Raw genomic sequence first — 23,585 nt, 5'->3', positions numbered from 1 at the left:
CAGCAATTGCTGATTAGAGAGCTTCCCCATCCCCAGTATATAAATACCCCTGTGTGAACAATAAATGTTTGCAGCTTGATCAGAACTCCTGTCTTGCTTTCATCCTTCGTGTCTCTTGTCCCTTCATTCCTCCCCACCTAGGTTCACCACCCACATTGATGTGTCCTGTGGGTCAGAACATTTGGCGCCCAAAGATTGGGGCTGGAGCCTTTGACTGAGAAGGAACACCATCCTCCAGGGACACATGACCAAGCGGAGCTTGCGATCGCCTTGGCAGACACGACCGAGAGACAGATCCAGGAGGAAAGTGGGGACGATGCACAGTGAGTGACCCACCATGGGACAAGCAGTTTTGTCACATGATTTGTTTTTGTCAGGCCTCAAGGAGGCCCTCAAGACACGGGTGGCATGTGTTAAGAAAAAGGTCTTAAAATTATTCTTTTCATACATAGGAGAATTGTGTCCATGGTTTTCCCTTGAAGCGACCATTGATGGTAAAAGATGGCTTAGAGTAGGAGACTGTTTAAAAGATAATTATGAATCCTTTGGCCCAGAAAAGCTGCCTGTTGCCACCTTTTCTTACTGGAACTTAATTAATAAAATTCTTAAAAGTTTACCCTTTGACAATGGTACCTTAAAACTTGTCAGGATTGGGGAAGAGGCTATGCAAAAGACCTCTCATCTCTCTCGTCCCCCCTCAGCATGCCCTTCAGTTAGTATAGACATCGATCCTTCTCAGTTTCCCCATGACCCTGGGAACCTTCCTGGACGCACTCAAAATCCCACCCTAATGAATAAGGCTCCAACAGCTACCAACCGCCTTTATCCAGTTTTAAATCCCAGAGACACATTGACACCTGGGGAAGAGGCTACCTTGGAGAAGGAAGCAGCTCGCTACCATTCAGAAGACCCGCCACCCTCAGGACACTGCCACAGCCTATAGGACTTACCCATCCACCTCCCTCCTATATCCCTCCTGCCTTTTGTGCTCTGGCCCTTCAGGGGCCAACTGCCCCATCAGATATTTTTTCTCCACTTACCTTGCCTAACCTGGCTCCCTTGCGTAAGTCTCTCCAACATAGACGGGAACAGATCCAACTTTTAAAAGAATTAAGATGCCTTGACTCTGAGCTCCGCTCATTAGCCTTAGGCACAGAGTCAACCCAAGCTGGCCCAAGGCGGTCTAATACAAAGGTTAAGCCACACCATGGGCCTGTTCTCGCCTTCCCAGTCAACCACAGGCAGATAGATAAGCCCGCCCAGGCTGAGGACAAAGAGGAGGATCAAGTGGAGGAAACGTATCCAGGGTTTATAGTTTGTCCCTGGTGAGCAGAGTTCTCTCTCTGCTTCTTCATTGCCATATGCTGAGCTGCTTTCCGACTCCCTACACTTCCCCCACTATGTTCTGCCTCACGTTGGCCCCAGAGCTATGCAGTTGGTGGTCAGTGGAGTGAGACCTGAAACTATGAGCTACATAAACTTGTCCTGCTCTAATTGTTGTTGTTAGATTTTTTTGGTCACAGTGATGTAAAAGGCAACTAAAAACACAGACTAATTTATCCAGCAGGGAATATTAAAGGAAGTACAGCATTTGAGATATGACCTGGGTATTTCTAGCTGCTTTCAGCCTTATATACCATGGGGATCTGGAGCAAAAGCCAGGGTAGAAAAATTTAAAATACTTGCAGGTTTTCCAGAAAAGAAAACTTTGTAATGTTGGGGCCAAAAATGGTGTGGTTGGTAAAGAGATTAGTTCCATTACACAGAAGCCACCTTTAGGCATCTCAGGAATGGGAAGGACACAACCCTTAGCAGGCTCAGTGACTTGAGGAGAGATTATCAGGGTGCCCTGCGTACAAAAGGCAGCCTCAGAATCCTATGTCCAGATTCATTTTTCTGTGTAACTAACATCATATGGGCTCACAGAGGCCATGGTCTAGGTGGGTCTGCCTACTGTCCTCATTCTAAGCTGACCTTGTTATTGTCCATGTGATGCTGGTTATCAGGCTTACAGAGTGAAGAGCTGAGGGGTTGTGAAGGTTTGCATTCATACTTCAGAGGAAACACTGGTGACCAGGATGTGCATATCACATTCAGAGTGCAACCCAGTAACCCCAGAAACAGTGATTTATCAAACTATGAGAGTGGAGCCAGTGTTGTGGTGGAGGTTAGCAGTGGCAGGCCTATGAACACCTGCTCAGGTAAGTGAAAGTCAGTGAGCACAGAAGCTCTAGGGAGTGGTCCCACATCAGACCAAGCTGGAGGGTTTAGGATGCTCAAGTTCTAGGGCACCCATATTACACCATCAGGTGCCCTAGTTTCACACCTGGAGCACTAGACTTAATGGAGCACTAGACTTAACGTGTGCCTGCTGTGCTTTTTCAGTTTCCTCCTTACTACTGTCCTCTTCTTCCCTTTGGGTTAGTTGTGTTTCCCCTGCGTAGATGTATCTTTGAAATGTGTTAACATTTTTTTTGATTATTAATGAGGATTGCAGCCAATGCAGCTACAAAAGGTTTGATTCTTCTGCTTTGCTTCCACGCATGAAAGTCAGTAACTGAAGAGGCAGAGAGGTGGGAGAGGAAAAGGCTTCATTGGCAACAATTCAGCATTTCAGAGATGAATGGCTAGCTCCTGGTTTTATCTTGCTTAGTACTGCTGAGTGAAAGTGTATACAGTGTGTTATGTGGAATTGTTCTCGCAGTCTTGGGCAGGTGGACACAAGCACAGTTTACTGGTGTTGACAGACTTCCTTTAGAGGGGTCTGGAGTCATGGCTCAGTGGTAGAGAGAGTGCCTGGCATGTGTGAGGCACAGTGGTCAATTCTTAGAACCATATATAAATCAATAAATATTGATGGACAACTAAAAATAGATGTCACTAAGGAGCTGGGGATGTGGCTCAAGTGGTAGCGCACTCGCCTGGCATGTGTGCAGTGCTAGGTTTGATCCTCAGCACCACATAAAAATAAAGATGTTGTGTCTGCCCAACACTAATAAATAAATATTAGAAAATTCTCTCTCTCTCTCTCTCTCTCTCTCTCTCTCTCTCTCTCTCTCTCTTAAAAAACTGTTATTTAAAGAAGGTGGGATTCTGTGGGTTATATCTGGGTCCAGTGGACCCTGACACATTCCAGACCTGTGAAACTAAGATAATGTGATTTTTTATATGCTTGCAATTCTGAAGGTGTGTGTGTCTGGTTTCCCTCCTAGTCAGTGTCTTCTGTTCACTTCTGCCAATACCTTTTAATTTGGACATTTCCTGTGACATAGTAAGGTGGAGTGCCCAGTGCAAGGGCCCTTTTAACCTACTTTCGTGCTTTTAACTGACTCTATGGTTAGTCATTAAGATAGGGTTGAGGGTGTGGGGAGAAAAGAAAGCTATACTCATGAATTAAAAAGAAGAGAATGGCAGAAAAAAAAAACGTTCAATTCAGGGTTCAGCGTCACTGTGTTCCCTTGAGTCTCAGAAGAGACTTTGGGCAAAAACTATTGAGAATGCACTGTTGATATTTGTGGACTCTTGGAGTCCAAATGCTTGTTTATTTATTTATTTTTAATTATTCATTGCTGTGAGACAGACATGAGCTTTTGGGGACAAGGGATAGATGTTCTGGCATTAACATTTGGTGTTCCTCTAAGGCTCACCTCTTAAACATCTGGTTCCCAGCTGAAGTCATTATTGGGAGGTGTTGGAAGCTTGTGGAAATTGGGGCCCATTTGATGAAAATTACCTCATTGAGGATGTGCCACTGATGGGGTACTGGGACCCTAATGCACTTCTGTCTCTGTCTCTCTCTGCCTCCTAGCAGCCATGAGGTGGTCAGTTTTCCTATGCCATACACTCTTGGCCAGATGTTGTGCTTTGCTACAGGTTCAGAGGTAAGAGGGCCAAGTGACCATGGACTCTAATCTCTGAAACCATGAGCCAAAATAAATCTCTGCACCTTTGAATGTGGTGATCTCAGGTATATTATCACAGGTTTGGAAAGTGATTAGGACAGCTGCTGTCCAAAATATAAGAGGCCCCAGACCTTCCTCTAACCAGATTCACCTCTTCTGTCTGAATGTAACACAGAAAAGCTGACAATTTACTCACTATTTTTTTGACCAGCAAACATGCCAGTAATATCTTCAGGTTAGAATTTGGGCATGTAATAATGCCAAAGGTCTCTTGTGTGAGAACACTGCAGACCCCATTCAGAAATTAGATCTGATGTGGCTTAGGGGGGTGCCCAGGTGAACAAGCCCAGCCCTGGCATTGGAACACACATTGCACAATGGTCTGGCTTTCCAGCTAGAAGACATCCATCTGGGCTGATGGTAGATACTCAATTTGGGGTGATTCTCATTTTAGAAACCCCTTAAATGTCCCAGAGTACCTTCATCTCCAGAAACATTATCTGAGAGTACTCTCTTATTATTTGAAGAGTTTTCTCTATATTGAGGAGTTATTGAGTGGCTGGCAAAGTACCTTTCAGTTTTATAGGAGGGAATGTGCTCTCTCCTTTGCACTTTTATATTTTCTTACATTTTCAACAGCAAGGTATGTGCCTGAAATCTGCATCTTTACCCCTCTACCTCTGTGTGCAGGGCCCACAAGATAAATCCTTGAACTGGGTGTTTTAGTGTTCAGATTATGTATGTAATGTTCTGTATGTGTGTGTGTGTGTGTGTGTTTGTTTGTTTGTTTGTGTGTGTGTGTGTGTGTGTGTGTGTGACACAGAGAGAGAAAGAGAGAGAGAGAGACAGAGAGAGAGACAGGGAGAGAGAGAGAGAGAACACAAGAACTTGTCCCTCTAGCACCAGGACTTTGTGCTTTCATGTGTTTCATGTGTATAGGTATGGAAAGCATATGAAACAAGACACAATAATTTCTCCTGTGTGGGACTGTTTGGTTGTCATGTGTAAATATTTTCTGAGTGATTTCTTTGGTCATTGTTGGCTGAGTACCTTTCTGGCAGGACATGTGTTTAGGGTTTTAGTGGTGCATCTGTAGGTGTTGTTTGCATTGTGGACTATTGTGAATGCGTTTGAGAGGAGTTAGGATGTTGTCTTACTATTATGTGTTGGATCTGTGCATTTTCAGATTTTAGAATGTATGTGTATGTTCATGATGTCTAGGTCAGAATTTAGGGACATAATCTTTGGTGTTCAGAGATTTGGAGAGAATGGAATCATGGGGTATGTTGGGGTGTTTGGAATTATGTATATGTGGCACATAGATGTGTATAGATTCTGTTGATAATGCCTCAAGTGGACTGCTGTGTATTTTCTTGTTTAGGGCTTTGAGATGATCATGTTATTCTTGGGAATGGAGGGGTGTCTTTTATGAGTATGTAGGAGGAGTTAGCAGTGTCTGTACATCTGAGATTTGTTGTTGAACTTCATATTCTGAGGCATTCTGTGTATGTGCATGTTTGCAACATCGAGGTGATTGTAAATGTTTTCTTTTGAGAATACAAATTGTTGTCATATTAATAAGTAATTTGTTTACTCCATTCAGTTACTGAGGGAGTGTTTGTGTGATTGCTTTTTGGGTGATACTGATTGATGTGTGGTCTGAAGATATGTGTATCTGAAGCACACCAGATACTCTCAACCAAAAGACCCTTACCATAATTAAGCTTCTTCTCTTGTCAGATCAGCAGCAAGTATGCAAAGATTACTGTGGTTGGTAGCTTCCTCTTTCTTGTAAATGCCAGATTTTTTTTTTTTTTTTTTGGTAAATACGTGTGAAACCTCTCTCTGGCCTAGAGAATGGAATGAAAAACACTTGTCAAGTGAATCTTCAAGCCCTTTCCCCCCATGGGACATAAATTCAAAATATTTTGAAATTATCTGTCCCTAGAATGTTTCAGGCATGAGCCACATTTTGGACTGGTTTGCAACAGCCAATAAACCTGCATTCTGAAAATTCCTGTGGTATCCAGCCTCTTCAGTCCTACTTCATGTCTATTTTATGTGTTTCTTGGAGGCGACTGGAATTTGTAAGAGTTTGTAAGTAAGGTTTTTGATTGGAATTGTTTGGGTTTTGCTGTGCATTTGTTTTAATTTGGGCATGAGGAACTCTGGGTTTACACTCAGGCCTCTGGAAGATAGGAAGTTTATGATATTGAGGATTTTCAGAGCTCCACAGTGTTGTGTGCTGTTAACTGAGTATATCAGAAAGAATGAGCAGTTTTGTATATTAATAGTGAGTTCTGTGCCCTTTCATAGTGAGAGACTGGCTGCATGTACTTTGGGTCTTTGGGAGTACTGTGGATTTGTAGATTCAGATGGACACGTGTGTTCCCAGACTTGTATAATCTAGGACTGTGAATGTATTTAGGAAGTGTGATGGCTGAGTATTCATTCTCAAACAGTAGATGGGTAGTGTGTGTTTCCACTGAGATAATATAGAAGTTTTATTTATATGGGAATACAAGTTAGGAGGATTGGGTACTGACAGTGTATATGGGTTATTATGACATGGTGGAACTTGTGAATAGTTATTAAGAAGAGTGTTTGAATGGAGTATTTTGGTGAATACTTTTTGATATTCACAAAATATTGATTTTTTAATTTAATTTTATTTTTTATTTAGGGAAGGGTGTGACATTAGAGTGCAGGGTAAAATATGTGTATTAAGGTCACACATGTGTTATGTATGTATTTGGGAAATGACAATGAGTAGATTGTAGGTGACATCATTGTTGTGTACATTTGGAGAGGGTTGGGAAACTTTATGTGTTTTTCGGAGTTGGTGTTTGCGTATCAAGTGATTCTGGGAATATGGACTCATGTTTATGTGTGTATGTGGGGGGTTGTACCTGTGAAATTTAGGGTTAAGAATGTTACATTTTTGTACTAAGGGTATTTCTGGTTCCACTCAATCTTGGGGAAGTTCAAAGAGATTTTTGTGTATATTGTATTTCTGATGAGAGGATCAAATCTGTGAGATTTTCCAGAGTACTTAGGGTTTTGTTTACGTGACTTCTGGTAACAAATAGGGTTTATTGTGTGTACGTGTGTGTGTGTGTGTGTGTGTGTGTTTGTGTGTGTGTGTGTGTAGGGGGGTTGTATGTTGTATTTCTGTGTGCATGAATACTCAGTGTTTGGTTATATCATGTGCATGCCTTCAGGAAGTGTAGAGTACATAGGAATGTATAAGCCTGCATTTGGAAAAGTATACATTATAATTGCATGTCCGTCAGTACCTGGGTGATAACAGGCATGTGTATTTGTGGGTATGAGTATAGTTTTTTAGAAAGGAAGTGGTGGTGTGTGTATTCGGGGAAAGCAGGGATAAAGGTGATTTATGCATCTGTGTTTTTGTTGGGATGGCAGTGAGTTGTGGGTCATGCACCTGTTTCTAAATGTGAGGTGTTTTAATAATATCTGTGGTGGAAGGGGTTTTAATGAGTGTGCATCTTTCCATGTATGTGCCTCAGCAAGAGGTGTTCACAGGTCTCTGTGGCTTGGTGGCATGTGTGCATCTGTGGCCGTACGGGATGGCAGAAACACATTGGTTATGGCAAGCCTTTCCCAAGAGCACTGATGCTTGTTCCTGTTGTTCTGGAGCTCCAACAGTGATTTCTGTCTTCTCATTCTTATCTGACATCTGTCTATATTAGTTGTGGTGGTGGGTGGATGTGCCTCTTGGATCCTGGGCTGGTGGATGGAAGCTGATCAGGGATGGTCCCTCAGGAGTGGTGGGGGGACCTTTTCATCCAAGATGTAAGGTATGGCCATTGTGATTCAAAGGGACTGACTCTGGAAGAAAACTGCCAGGAGTTTCACAGATCCCAGGACAATTGTTGAGAGAGTTGTTTGTTTGTCCACATGTTGCATTCTCCCTTGCATTTTTCCCTCTGCGAAGACAAAGACAGAGACCCTAAGACCAACTCTCCACTGGCCCTCCCAGCTTGGTGGTGTCCTAGGCCCATATGTGCACATGACTGGCTTCATGGTGTGCATCTCTGGCAACATCACAAGCTGTATAATTATTACACCACTGCACCTCAGTCAGATTAGGAGAGGAGTTAAGAACTGATTGTACAATGATACTTATTTTAAATTTTCCTGTGGAGCTACCCTCATTGTATTCTTTTTTTCTTTGCATGAACAAGTGAGTGATTCATCCTTTCAACCTGAATGATCCTTTCACATTTCTACTCATAGAGAACTTCCTTTTAATAAGTTTCTACTAGTGGAGAATTTACTTGGTTTTTGTTTGTGTGGAAATAAGCAGAATGAGTTTAATTTTATATACATTTTCAAATATTCACAGTAAAGTTTTGCCATGTCAGCTATTTGGGAAGGCACATCAGTGGTGTTCATTACACTTATTTTTTTTTCAATTTTTGGAAACCAGCATGCAGCCACAAAACTTTTTTCATCTTGCAAAATTGAAGTTCATTTGTTAGACAGTAATCATCAATTTCCCTCATGCTCTAAGAAGTCACCATTCTCCTTTCTGTATTATTTTAATTATTCTGTGTACTGTACTTCATATAAGTAGGATCATACAGTATGTATTCTCAAGGCCCATCCCTACTCTACTATCGGTCAGGATTTTCTTGGTTTTTTAGACCAAATAATACTTCATCATGTGCTACATGTAAAAAAAAAAAATTCTTCCTTGGGATAGGAAAAGGGCAAAATTGTAGAATGAAATTGACCATACTATCCTATATACATATATGAAGAGACCACAGTGAGTTTTATCTTTATGTATATCTGTAAAGCATGAGTTAAGAAAATTATAAATACATGGATGGAAGACCAGTATAGAAGAAGAAAGGAAACTGGGTCAGGGAGAAAGGGAGGGAAAGGGCAAGTTCTCGAGACTGACTTGGAACAAACTATATTCCATGCTTTTGTATAACTATAATGTACAGCTAAAAATAAAAATATTCTTCCTCAATGTACCCTTGAGTATAATAAATAACCCTGTAGTAATTACAAGCATATAAATATCTCTTCAAAAGAAGTAGAATTGAAGGGTCATTTGAATGATCCTTTTGATAATTTGGGGAACCACCAATCAGTTTCCCATAGAGCCTGCACTACTTTGCATGCTAACCCACTAGGGTTCTGGCTCCATCACATTCTCAGCAGCACTGTTGTTTTCTGTTTTAGTTGTGGTGGTGGGTGGATGTGCCTCTTTGTTCCTGGACTGGAGAATGGGAGCCGATCAGGGATTTTTCTGTTTTCTGTTTCTTTCTGTTTCATCATGTGTTTGAAGCTGGATCTCATTGTGATTTTGATTTTGATTTTGATTTCTCCACTTAGTATTGATATTGAACATCTTCCCATGTGCTTCTCAGCCATTTGCATATCTTCTTTGGAGAAATATCTGTGCAAGTCCTTTTCCCATTTTAATATTGATTTGCTGTTTTCTTCTTATTGAGGTATAAGGGCTCTTTATATCATAGATCTTAAATTCTAATCACAAATATAATTTTCAAATGCTTTCTTGCATTTAGTGAGTCATCTTTTCACTAATGAATGTGTCCATTCATGAATCAAAGTTTTTGGGTTGATGTAGTTCAGTTTGTTTCTTCCTTTTGGTGCCTGTGCTTTTGATGTGCTGTTCAAAAAGTCTCTGTCAAAATCTCTTGTCATGGGCTTTTTCTATTGTGTGTTATGAGTTTTATATTTCAGATCGAACATTTAGGTCCCCTATTTATGTTGAGTTAATTTAAGTCCATGGTGTCAGATCAGGGCCCAACTTCCTTGTTTCATGTGTTGCTATCATTTCAGTCTTCTCAACAGTATTTGTGGAAAATACTGTCAATTTCCGTGGAATGCTATTGACAGAAATCACTTGAGAACTTATTTTCTTTCATTTCTGAATTTCTTACCCTGTTTTATTAATCAACATTTCTATATTTTGTATTTGTATGACTGGTAAATTTATAGCATGGAGTTTTGAAATTATGACAGGTTAGACCACCAATTTTGTTCTTGTTCAAAATGTTCCTGAAGTTGGTTGTTTTCACATTCCCTATCATTTTAGGATGGAATTTTAAATTTTTGCAATGAATAATTTCTGCATCATGTACAACAAGACTGGGATTTTAATTAGAATAAGATCCATTCCATGTTTTTATGAATAAATCAAAATATTCTCTACTCTCATGTAAAATGAATATGAGTAAATAAAAACATGAAATAAAAATGGTATTCATGAAAAAAAGAAGTTAGGAATTTTTTTAGGGATGGGACAGAAACTGTAGATTTTTTTGGATAATGTTGATATGTTAACAAGTTTAAGTGGTCCTGCCCATGATCATTTGATATCTTTCACTTTTTGTTGTTATTCTAAGTTTGATTGCTTGTTTTAAAGTCTTCACATTTGATCTACTTGATTGGGTAGTAATACATTGGGTGTAGTATTACATTTTATTTTACTTGTCAGATGAAATTGTTTTCTTGATTTTCTTTCCATATATATAAATGTTTATTATTAGTGTATAGAAACACAGTTTGTGTGTGTGGGGTTTTTGTATTGGTACCTTTGCTGACTTTACTCATTGTGGTGATTATTTTCTTGGAATCTTGAGATTCTCCAGATATAACTTTATCTCACTGATAAACAGAGGTTTTTATAATTCTACCTTTCCATTTGGCATGCCCTCTGCCTGTACTTCTTGCAGATTGATCTGACCAGGATTTCTAATATGTTAAAAAGAACAAGTGAAAGCATGTAAAATTGTCTTCTTTCCATTTTGGAAAGAAAATATTTTGTTTTTTTGATTACTTAATGTATTAGAAGGTAATTTCTCATGTGTGGTCTGTATTTTGTTGTTGTTTGCATTTTTCATTTTTTTCAGTATCAAGAATTGCATTCATGGTCTCACATATGCTAGACATGCATACTCCCAACAACAGAATTAAATCCTGACCCTTTTAAAAATGTTGAGATAGAATCTGGTCAAGGGGTTCAGGGTGGTTTAGAACTTATGTGTTTTCTGACTTGGACTTTGAATAGCTGGGATCACAGCTATACACTATATCATCCAGCTGTTTTTCTTTCTTCTATTTCTAGTTGTTTTCAACTTCTAATCATGAAAGATTTTCTTGCAAGATGGATGCAATGACAAGGTTTGTAGTTCAAGGTTCTTTTTGTGAACAGATAATTGAAGGAGACACTCACTAGACAGAGCATGAGGAGTTACTGAAGTGAGAGTACACTGCCTTAGATAAGGGGCAGTGGGCTCACCGATGGGAATGGGATGCCTTGAGGCAGAGAAGGAACTGGGGAGCTGGCTTTGACAAAAAAAGAGACCAGATCTGGGATGCTAAAGTTAGTGATAGGATATGACTATCACTCCATAGGATATGACTACAGCTGAGTTTGGCAAATAAAAATTTCTATCAATAGAGAATGTTGATAGAAATTTTGTTTCTGTAGCTTCATTGGGAACTTGACTAATTTTAGATGAGATTAAGTAGAAGAATTTGTTTAATACTGCCCTAATTTTCAAATTAGAAGCCTACTGACTGCTGGGGGTAGATTCTTTATGTGTAATGATATGGTGTATACCTGTTATCCCAGCTATTCAAAGTCCAAGGCAGAAAACACAACCACTTATATTCTAGCTACTTCAGGGCTTGGAACACCTCATATAACCAATAAATCCCTTTTCAAACTAAATGGAGGTCAGGAGCCTTACCAGAAATAGGTGAAAGACTTAATCCAAAATTACTGTTCTTTTCTGTAATTTTAGTTTTGGATGAACATATAGGATCTTTATTTAGTTTTATGGGGTGCTGAGAATCTAAGCCACACCTCACCCAGTGCCAAGAGGTTGATTCAGACACATCCCTTCACAAAGCACTTTACCAAAAAGCCACAGGTGAGGCCCCTTAATTTCCATTTTGAAACTGTTTTCTTGAGGCTTCACAAAGGTGTGGCCTGAGGCAAAGAACTTTTTGACTTGCAGGGGAATTGAACAATAGGTAAGAACACAGCTGGGAGACAGACTTCTGCACAAGATGTACACTATGGCACTGACAGCTCCTGATGATGCTACTTGAGTTGCTATCTAGCCAAGCAGGGTTTCTCCACTGAGACCCTTATCGGTCACACTGATTTCTGAGTTTTCTAAGATGCTTGACATTCCTTTCAACAATCCAGGAAATGGCCATTTCACAGAGCTTGGAGCTGGTACATATCTTGGACACAAAACCACAAGCCCCTTCTGGAGAGTGGCCAAAATTCAGGAAAAATACAGGAACTTAGGAACATAGTAGGTCTTGCCCATCTGCAAAGCAAGCAGCAGTCTATTCATATATTCACCAGGATGAGTGCTGGAAAGCTTTCCACTAATGCATTCTGTTTCTCAATTCTTTGTTTCCAGAGACTCAGTAAAATACTACCTGAGATCAGGTTTTGGAAGGGCACAACCAAGAGTAGGAGAGATTAAAGACTCAGGCACTGTAATCTCCTGTGCCACCTACAAGGTTGTGAACTGCTGAGCATTTTCCATTCCAGTATGTATTCACAGATATTCTTCTTCTTCTCCCTCTAATTGTGTATAACTAGGGGTGATGGTAATGTCAAGGCAGTGTTCTGGATGACAGTGGGAGGTGATCTTGTGTAGCACATGTTCATATACACATTGGATTGATTTCCCTTTGAAGTATTGAATCTCTGACCCTAACCCATTCCCTACTAGACTCTGAGTACTAATCCTAACATATGCATAAAAGTAAACTTAAAATAGAGAAATGCAGAAAGTTCATAGGAGGAATTGTGTATTTTTATTTTCCTTTTGCTTTATCAATGGTATGTGTTATATCACTAGTCACATTTTCATTCTAATACTTCTCCATGTATCGTCAAATTTAACAAATATATAACTTATGGATTCCCTTTCTCTGTAGGCTGGGTCAGAACATGTATTGTTATATACATATAGATTGCCCTTCCTGCTATCACAGGTACATTCATGTGAGTATTCTGACTTTGGCAAATACAAATTCCATGAACAGATCACTCCCACCAAACCCCAGGGGAACTGAAAGTTCAACCAATGGTGAGCTCCATATTTGAACAAGTTTATACATAACCCTATGTAAAGTCAAATAAATATTTTTGTGATCTTTGAATGATATATGTTCCATTAAGAATTTGAATTTGCATATCTATTGCTCCTTTTACATGTATTTAATATATATATTTCTCTCTCTCTCTTTCTCTCTCTCTCTCTCTCTCTCTCTCTCTCTCTCTCTCTCTCTGTCTCTCTCTCTCTCTTTCTGTCATATATATTATTCTTTGAATGGAGTTTTCTCACCCCTAATGGTTCCTGAAAAATTGAGACCCACAGTGCCACCTACTTCATCCTTGAATGATGTCTAGACCAATACAGTGAAATATTTGAAATTCTCATGACCAGGAATTTCTGAACTGGAGATCCATCCGATCTCCTGTTGCTCATCATGACTGAACCAGATAGTTTCTTTATTGACTGGAATTCATAAAAATGGTGTAGAACAGAGATGCACTTGAGTTGGAGCCTCCTGGGAACTGGACTTGGAGCAGTGGAGTGCAGGTGTCTGATAAAACATCTGTGGTGGAGCCATGTGGATCTGTCATTGGCTTCAAAATAACATGTGACTGACATGGGACAGTCAGCAGACCCTTATATGTAAAGGCCTCTTGTTGTGGGGAGAGGTTTGGGGGTGATAATCAGAGTCAGATTGCTACTCTAAGTAGGAAAGATGTATGGGATAGCAGCCCAGTTGGTGTTTTCTCTTGCAAAACCTGACTCATCACATGTGACAGTAGTCCTTCCAGTGCTGTGTCCCAGTTTGTTGTAGGGACAAATGAAGCAAGGCACTGAAGATAGAAAGAAACAGTTTCATTTGGCTGCATCCAGGTTCAGAAAGCACAGCTTTTGCTGTTATCAATCAATCCCTCCAAGTTCAGGGAGTTTCAGAGTTTTATACCCAGCATGTAAGTAGGGGGGCTCAGAAGTTTACAGTCTGCAGAAGTTCACATAAAAGCAGCTTTTTTCTTTCACTGTCTAGGCAAGTTAACACTTCAAGCACAACACTTGAGAAGAGGAGAACTTCTTCTTCCCTTTCTTCCTCCCTCTGCCAGCTGTTACCATGGAGAAAATTTGTAACTTATCTTAAAAATGTAGACATCTCTTTGAAGCCCAGCTCAAGGCCAGAGGCCTTGTTTGCAATTTCTTCAAAGTACTATACTGGATATGTTTGTGAAAATAGTAAGGGGGTGTCCAGCACCTTGGCCAGTGGCCAAGTAAACAGGGCAACAAAAAAAATAGAAAGTTTATCTACATTGAACTCTTATGCAGAGACTCTTTGGCTGACAGTCCCCAAATCAGCCATGGTGAAGTGGACTTTTCTGTGGAGAAAGGGGTACCACTTCATTGGGTCCCCCTCTTCCTTCAGGGAGAAGTATTTTCTGCTGTCCTTTAATAAAGCTTCAACTTTCCACTCTAAACTTGCCTTGATGTGCTTCTCTGGTGTTATACATCAGCATTGGGAAAGCAAGGCCTCATTACCAGTAAATAGCTGTAACAATAACAGTCAAAGGACAGAGATAATGCCAAAAGTAAAGTCAACATTTAGAATTGAAGATAATAATAATCTTTAGTGATAAGAATTTTTTAATTTAATACTTTAAAAATAATAACAACATTTTGCCAGGGAGCAAATTTGTGACATTGCAGTCAAGGGGAGAAATAAAGAATGTCCATGCATTTCTGCCCCTTTCAATTCTTTATTCACTCAAATTCTTAATACAACTTTACTCTATAGGTTCCTAATGAAGAAAACAACAATCCTTAATGATAGGCTCTGCAGTGGAGATAATCAAATAACACCAAGCAATTCTAGATTAATTAATTCCCAGAAAACAATATTAGATTAATTCTGAACATTGCAAAACAGATTTAATCATGACAGGCTAGTGACAGACATTTCCTCTGAATGCTTGGTTCAAAACTCTCAAGCCTTAGGCTTTATGTCCTGCAGATTCACACTCACTCAGACAGCAGTGATCAGGTCCTAAACCAAAACAGGCTTTTTCTGGTGGGGAGTGGAGGACCAGTTGAGGAGAGGGTCACAGGGAGAAGTTGCACCTCTCACAAAGGTCCAGACAAGGCGGTAGAGTTTGAGAGCAGTGAGGATCACACAGTGAATAGGAAAGTGATGGCAAGTGATGGGATGTCAGTGTAGGTCCTCATCAGGCTCTTCAGCTGGAGTACATACTCGTTTAGGCTGGCTAAATCCCTGTTTTTAGCTCTATTTTTTATATTAAATTTTGTTTTTATTTTTTTATTTTTTACCACACCTTGTAATTATCAGGTGCCACCAGATTTCTCATTTACCCTGAGGTCAGAAATATCTGGTCTGGTGGTCTCAATCCTGATATTCTCACCTTTCACTCTTATCAGGAGAGGAAAGCCTGCCAGAGGCTTTATTCAGCTTATCAGGGTGAGGGCAAGTAATTTGTCTGAGGCCATATTAGAGGGCTCTGTGGGTGTGCCTGGTGAAAAGTGACCTCTATTAATGACCTCAGGTTTCAAAATGGAGTTTTTTAAATGGAGTGAGAAACTGATGTGACTCCATTTTTGAGAAACCAGCCACTTCAGAGCAAAGCCTGTCCAAAGGGGGGAGTTACCCTTGTCGATGGAAAAACTCAGAGTGCTCCTAGGCATATACCAACCCTGCTGAGTTGTTTGTCTGTAAATAACTGGAGAGATCTTCCATGCCAAGTGATCCTGACTCAGTTACACTAGGTTAGGACCCACAGCAACCCCCTAGCTACCACAAAATTTATGAGACACAGAAAATACCTGAAACACCAGGTGACCTTCCCAGTAGTTTTGTTGATTGGTGATATGATTAGGCAAGTTTATCATATACACTCTTGCAACCTCTCATGGCCTAAACCAATCGGTTCAAAAGTATCCACAACTTGAACTAACCAATCACCCTTACACAACTTGTTTCTGCCAATGAATGTGCTAATCAATGTTAAGAGTTGTTGTTTGACTTTTCTGTGATGTGAAATGATTGGCTGTGTGATGTTGTGATGCATACAACATCCCACAAAATCTATTAATCCTCAATGAATTAAGGGTCAAGACTCACTCTTTGGGACCACTATATCTGAAATGGTTGTGAGTCCAGGCTTGAGCTTACAATAAACACTCTTGTGTGACTGCATCAGATTCAGCTCCTGGAGGTCTATTGGGGTCTCATGAATCTGGCATTACAGGAGTTGCTTAGGCTCAGGCCTAAGGCCATTCTCACACAACCCCTTTCACCTTGACAGCTCTTCTGCAGATAAACAGAAGCCATAACACATAACTCCTGTCTTCATAAACTTGATCTCTTGAGTCCAGTGTCATTTCAAGTTCTGGGTTTAAAAAGACATATTCATTTTCCTTGATGTTTTCAATTAATCACACAGAATTTTTAGAAGGGGCTTGGAAGAATAACAATGTTATATTGCAAAACTTCATGAACTTTCAAATTGCCTGCTGTGTGTGACTGACCAGAATGTGAAAGGCCTTGGGAATATGTGAATATATTATGAATATAATAGAACTCTTGAGACTTTTTTTCTTACTGTACACACATCCTGAGGCCAAATGAGGCTGTTTTCTAGAGGTCATTTCTCAAAGAAGAGATAGTGATCATAAAGGAATAAATTAACCTATATATTATAAATAAATCTAATATATATTTGATTAAAATTGAGGCCATATATGGTCATGCCAAATAGTTTGCTGAATCATTTCAATTACAGTTATTTAGTTATTTTAATGTTTTGCTTACTATCTGCATTAGAGACATTGTTGACCTGCATTTCAGGAAAACTGTTAATTCTAGCACTGAATTTATCAGGTTTTGATTCTTTGATATATTACTTATTGCCATAGGATCTCTTGTTCCTTAATGTGTATATTTATAAATTTACACATTTTAGAAGGTTTTAGAAAGATAAAAGAAAATATGTATTAAAAGAGTAGTTTAAAAAGCTCTTTAATATTCCATTACTATGGTTATTAAATAGCATTTTCTTTTTATGAATGTATTAACCTGGGTCTGGGGATGTGGCTCAAGCAGTAGCGCATTTGCCTGGCATGCATGCAGCCCAGGTTTGATCCTCAGCACCATATACAAACAAAGATGTGTGTCTGCTGAAAAGTAAAAAATAAATATTAAAATTCTCTCTCTCTCTCTCTCTCTTTAAAAAAAGGAATGTGTTAACCAGTTATATGTATACAACAATAACATAATAAATAAATATGGTACAAACAAATAAACATAAATTAATAAATGTTATATGATTTATTTTAAAATAATATTGGTAAAATATACCCAGAGGTGAAAATAAACATTTAAATAATGACACATATACATGTCCATTTTTATTAAGGTATAGTGAAATACATCTATTTTTTGTAATATACGTTTGTTCATAAAAGCATCATAACTATTATTATCAAATATGATTGTAGCTGCACAAAATTAAAAATCCAAATTGTACATATATCAGTAAATAAATGGCTTTTAGTGACTGAAATTTCTGAGTCTGTTATTGTGAAACACAAATATTCAGTAAAATATGCTCTGAAGAAAACCTCAATTTGAAAATGTAAAAACATAGATAGGAGTATTTACAGTTGTTTTACCATGAGATTAATTTAAAAGACCTTTGATACCTAAACAAATACTCTGAAGTTTTTGCTCTTAAGAAATACATATGAAAGAATACACAATTCTGTCTCTGAGTAATGCAAGCATAAGAGAAAGATGATAAGAATATTAAGTAAGCCTCAAAAATCTGAGGATCATGAAATAAATAAATTCTTGGCAAGAAAATATCAATAAATTTTGATGTAAAGTCAAAACTAATAAGCATTCTAATTTACCAAATCTTAATGATTTTATATATTAGAGAAAAGAAGTCAGAATTTTAAGCAAATACATGAGAAATGGGTGTGCACAACAAGGTTTAACCTCAGAAAATTTTATACATCCCCTGTGTCTGTCCATGTGTCTCTCTCATGTCTTTCCAGTGTGACATCAAAAAAAAAAAAAAAAAAAAGAAGAACAAGTTTTTGAGTAATTATATTTAGGTCTTAAAAAAGTTAAAGAAAATAATTAGCTCTCTTTATCTATTTTTAGAAGTAATTTGCCTTCGTATTTCTTCAATAATTAATGATTACCCTGTGTTTGTTGCTGATAATACAGAATGTGTAGAACCACCCAGAATGAGAGCGCTATTTAAATAATGTCAGAACAAAAAGTGCTACAGAAGAGTAGGACCTGAAAAACAAGGCCATAGCCAGTGCAGGACCACACAGCATTTAGGGGTATATCAAAGAGGAATGAAGTTGGTCTTAAGAGGTCTGACTTCCCTTAGCCAAGACAAATAACTAGTACAAATTGTCTTAAAATATTTTTCTTCAAATCTTATAATTTAATGAATACATGGTAAGAATCCAGAAGTTAAATGTAAACTAGCAAAATTACTTTCATTTCTGGGACATTTTTACCTCTAGTTCTATAGATTAATTTATTTTAATGCCTTTCTAGATATGGTAGATAACTTTTTCGTATTCAACATTTATCAGGTAATTTACAAAGGACTCCATTACAGAATTCAGTCATTTTTAAAAATTCATAAAGCAACAGATGAAATTGTTTGAAACACAGACACAGTAATATCACAGGATATAAAGTCTGTGTTGACACCATGGTCTTTATGTTTAGCTCATAGTTTAAAGAAAGGTTGACTGGCTTGTATGTTTAGTTTTAAACCTTATCTCAAAAAACATGAAACAACTTCTCCTGTGTTTTTAACAGGGAGACTGGTGGTAACACAGGGACAACTGTGGGTTTGGCACCTTTATTCATGATCACTTTTTACTTTGTGGAAAGACTTAAAACTCTTTGAAGATTCACATTCCCACTCAGCAGTAGGGAATTTTATTTTTTCATGTTCTGTCTCCCCTTTTCCATATCTCATTTCTCTCATTTTAGAATCATGTTAGGAAAATTTAATCTCTTTGTCTAATCTTCTGTTTTCATTCTGAAGGATCTTTTCAACATTATCTTTCAGATTTTATAAGAGCCATCTTTTTTTTTTAATTTAATCTTGTTCTTAATATACAAATTCTCTGCCTTAATTTTTGAGTTTTGCACCTGGTGAGATGTGATTCATTGAGTTCAGGTTTGAAAAAATAATCTTTAAGTTATAAAGTTTCAATCATATATTTTAAGATAAAGAAACAGTTTTAAAGGTATTGCTATAATATTTTAAGTACAATAATTTTAAATTACAAATATTTAAAATACATTAAATTTCTTTCTCATTTGGCAATCCTAATGAAGGCAAAATGGCTCATTCTATTTCTACTTATAATTTTATCCTATTAAATATGCCTTTACATTTATTATTCATGTAAAATTATTAATGGAAATTCATCACTGGTTAAGAGACATGAATCAGCCAAGAGGCAAGTTAAATAAAAATTCAAGTTTATCTCCATACACAAAATAACTCTCTAAGTATACTTTATGGTGGAAAAAATACTTCAAGATGGCAAGTAGCACGAACAAGTGTGCTGAAGGCTGAAACTGATTCTGAAAGCTAATGCCTCTCCCACAGCACACCATCACAAAGTGAAGATTTCTAAAGTCTGGGAGACTAAAGTTGATATTTTTGATGGAAACACGTACTCTTGTGATACTAACAAATTGTAGAGAAAAAATGATTGATAAAACCCATGAAATGCAGGAACCCCAGAGTTCTGAAAACTATCTCAGATGTAAGCCACACAGTATACCTGCCTGACCATTAGATTTTGTTCACTTTAGACATTTTAGAGTGGGAAATAAACATTGATTAATAAATCACTGAGATGTGGGGTTCTAAACAACATTTATTTTCTCAACTATACAGTCTAAAACATTACTCATAATGGATTAAAGCACAAGTATCGGGGACATATTTTTCAAGGCTTTTTAATTTTATTAGAATATACATTTAATGTGCCACATTCTTTTCCAAATTTCTTATGGAACAATATCAAAGATTTGACATTTTGCTTGATGATACTTAGGGAGTCACTTAAAGAACTGTAGAGTCATTCCACTCACGCTAAGATGATATCATATTTACATAAAGAGTGAGTTTTTAGGTTATTTGTGGTATAAGGCACAGATTCTATTCAAAACATTACCAAAAGAAAATACAATCATTGTCAGATGAAGTCCTGATATATAAAAATAAAATAACTCAAAAAAATTCCAAGCTGGGCATGGTGGCGAATGCCTGTAATCTTGGTTGGCTCTAGAGACTAAGGCATGAGAATTGCAAGCTCAAAGCCAGTCTCAGAAATTCTGCAAGATTAAGTCTCAAAAAAAAAAAGAAAGAAAAAAAAAAGAAAGAGCTGGGGTTTGGCTCAGTAGTTAGCACCTGTGGGTTCAATTCCTGATTTAAATAATAATACTAATAATAGTTCTAAATGACATCATGATAAACACAATAAAAATTTGTAACTGACCTTCTTTTTGGTACTGGGGATTAAACCCAGGGCCTTGTGAATGTGAGGCCAGCACTCTACCAACTGAGTTATATCCCCAACCCTTTAACTGAACATCTTACTAGACTCTAGCTTCCTTCTGTGACTTTTGTGCTTTTGCTATTCCTTCTATTATTCTATACTTTCTGCCAAAATTTTCTTCAGAAACGAAAAACTCACTCTTTCCACAAATGACCTTCATAAAGGAAAATTTCTGGACATCTTCACCCCTTTGGTAAGGATTGTCAAGTCTTCTGTTATGAGTTAAAAACTCTATCCTGTTCTTTAATTTGATACTTCTGCCTGTTTTTCTGTCCTTTTGTTTAAAATTATGATTTATAAGTGCAAAGTTACAATTATGGTTTACATTTCTTCCTTGCCTTAGAACAAATAAGCTTTTTGCACACTTATCTATAAACCCCAATACTCATGCTTTGATTTTTCTTTGTGTTCAGCTACATCACCAAGGTGGCTACAGGTCTTAATGCAAGCAGTTTCTGTTTGATCTGGTCCTGGCTTCCTCCCTCTCATGTATGGTGTCCAAATTTCTTTGAGCTTGGTGAGACTTTTAGTGAGGTTACACCTCATATACCAGTTTTGATGTAATGAGATGTTTTTTGCAAATGTGGTGGACGTGATAAGTGGATGTGATATTGGGACTTCATGGGGATAAGCGACCGCAGTGTGTACCTGTCCTGCTATGAGGTCTTCTTCATGGTATAGAAACATTGTCTTATCCCTTGTTTACAAAACTTGAAATGATACAGTATACGAAACCAAGCTTCATGTAGTTCTGATCTCAAAAGTTATGACCACTGCATGTCTACATTGTATAGAGCGCTTGCTTTTTTTCAGGGCTACTTTACTTTAGAGAACTCTGAAAATTTCTTTCATAACATATAAGTAAAAAAAAACAGGGCTGGGGATGTGGCTCAAGAGGTAGTGCGCTCACCTGGAGTGTGTGTGGGCTGGGTTTGATTCTCAGCACCACATACAAACAAAGATTCTGTGTCCACCAAAAACTAAAAAAAAAAAAAAAAAATTAAAATTAAAATTCTCTCTCTCTCTCTCTCTCTCTCTAATAAATAAATAAATAAATAAATAAATATTTTTAAAAAAGAAAAAGAAAACAATGTTGGGCATGTTCAAATTTTCCAGAAAAATCTGAGAGCAATTATTAATGATTGACAGATAAGCAAACTGAGAATCCCAAGTTAAGTGATATATCATAGTTTATAAAGTTACTAAGTGCGAAAAGCTAAGATTCAAATGAAATATGGTTAAGGTTTTACACCTAAAAAATACTATAATATTTACAAAGTCTTACACCTAATACATTATGAGGCAAGGTTATTACTTTATTGGCTTCTCCATTTAATATTTTCATTTTAGAAACATTCTATTAGTAGAAATAATAGTATTTCTGATGATAAATATGTAAGAAAATATTCAACACCTTCAACATCCACAATGTTCATTAGAAACCATGTAGAGTTTTTATACCTTTATATCAGATTTTTAGAAAAAGCATGTATAATCTGATAGTTAAAATCATTTTTTAAATTTTGGTAGTATAAACATTGTTGTAGCTGCATTCTTTTAGTATGCTGTGATGCCCTTCAGAATATGAATTCATGAAGAAAATGTTCTTTTTATACAAAATGGGATAATGCTCATCATTTAAGAGAATGAATTAATGGCATATGCAAGTAAATGGATGGAGCTGAAGAATATTATGCTAAGTGAAGTAAGCTAATCCCCCCAAAACCAAATGCTAAATGTTTTCTGTGACATAAAATTTCTGATACGTAATGGAAAGGAGGGAGAAACATGGGAGGAACAGAAAAAAACTATAGATAAGGCAGCATGGAGGAAGGAGAAGAAAGGGAGCATGGGGATAGGAAAGTGATGGAATGAGATGGATGTCATTATCCTAAGTACATGTATGAAGACATTTATGGTGTGACTCTGTTGTCTACAAGAGATATGAAAAATTGTACTTTATTTGGGTAATATGAATTACAATTGATTCTACTGTCTTTTATAATAAATTAGAATAAAATCTAAAAATTATGTCATAAAAGATTGTGAGCAAATTCAGAGGAAATCAAATATTTAAATACAAAAATAAAAAAGCATGTTTATATATGTTGAAATGTTGTATATATTCCATTGTGGAATTTGTAATACTCAAGAATAACTGTAACATATTATGAAAAAAAACCAAATACTTTTTAAGCAACTAAAATATATTCATTTATTAAAAAATAATATATTGTCTCATTTAAATCTATTCTTTGAGATACAGAAAGACAGAATACAAAGAGTGATTATGAAAGTAAAACAAAATAGGTAGAAGTGGAAAACTAAATATACAAATGAAGAAAGAAGTCTTAATGTACTAGAGAATCCACGCTAAAAATAAGAAAAATAGTGAATGCATGATAAGACAGTGAGGAATGACAGATTATGTATCCTCTGATAAATCTCTGAAAACTTACTTTCTTGGGATAAAAATAACATATGAAACTATTTCTCACAAGTTTAGACACGATTTTGTAATTACTTATTCATGAAAGTTTATTAAACAATATCATTACTAGATACTTCCTGAAATTTTTCTCCAAGTCGATGAAATCTAATATATATTTTAGAATATGTATGTGTATGTGCACTATAGAACACTATGTATAAATTTATATATGTTTTATCTAAAGTTAACTTTTATATGTATGTGAAATAATTTGATTCTTTTATATTTTTCTAAATTTAATGGTAAATAAAATATTTTTGTAGAAAATATAATGTGAGTGATATGTTTATTTTAAAGTGTCTGAATTTTTTTTACATAACTGGCTTTGTAAAGCCAGTCATTTCTATATTTAAAAAAAAAAGGTGTGTTTGAGGGGGCTAGGGATATGTCTCAAGCAGTAGTGTGCTCATCTGGCATGTGCACGGCCCTGAGTTCGATCCTCAGCACCATGTACAAATAAAGATGTATCCACCAAAAACTAAAAAAATA

The sequence above is a fragment of the Callospermophilus lateralis genome, unplaced genomic scaffold, assembly GCF_048772815.1.
Source record: "Callospermophilus lateralis isolate mCalLat2 unplaced genomic scaffold, mCalLat2.hap1 Scaffold_79, whole genome shotgun sequence".
Taxonomy (NCBI): domain Eukaryota; kingdom Metazoa; phylum Chordata; class Mammalia; order Rodentia; family Sciuridae; genus Callospermophilus; species Callospermophilus lateralis.
Note: the sequence above shows the minus strand (reverse complement) of the source record.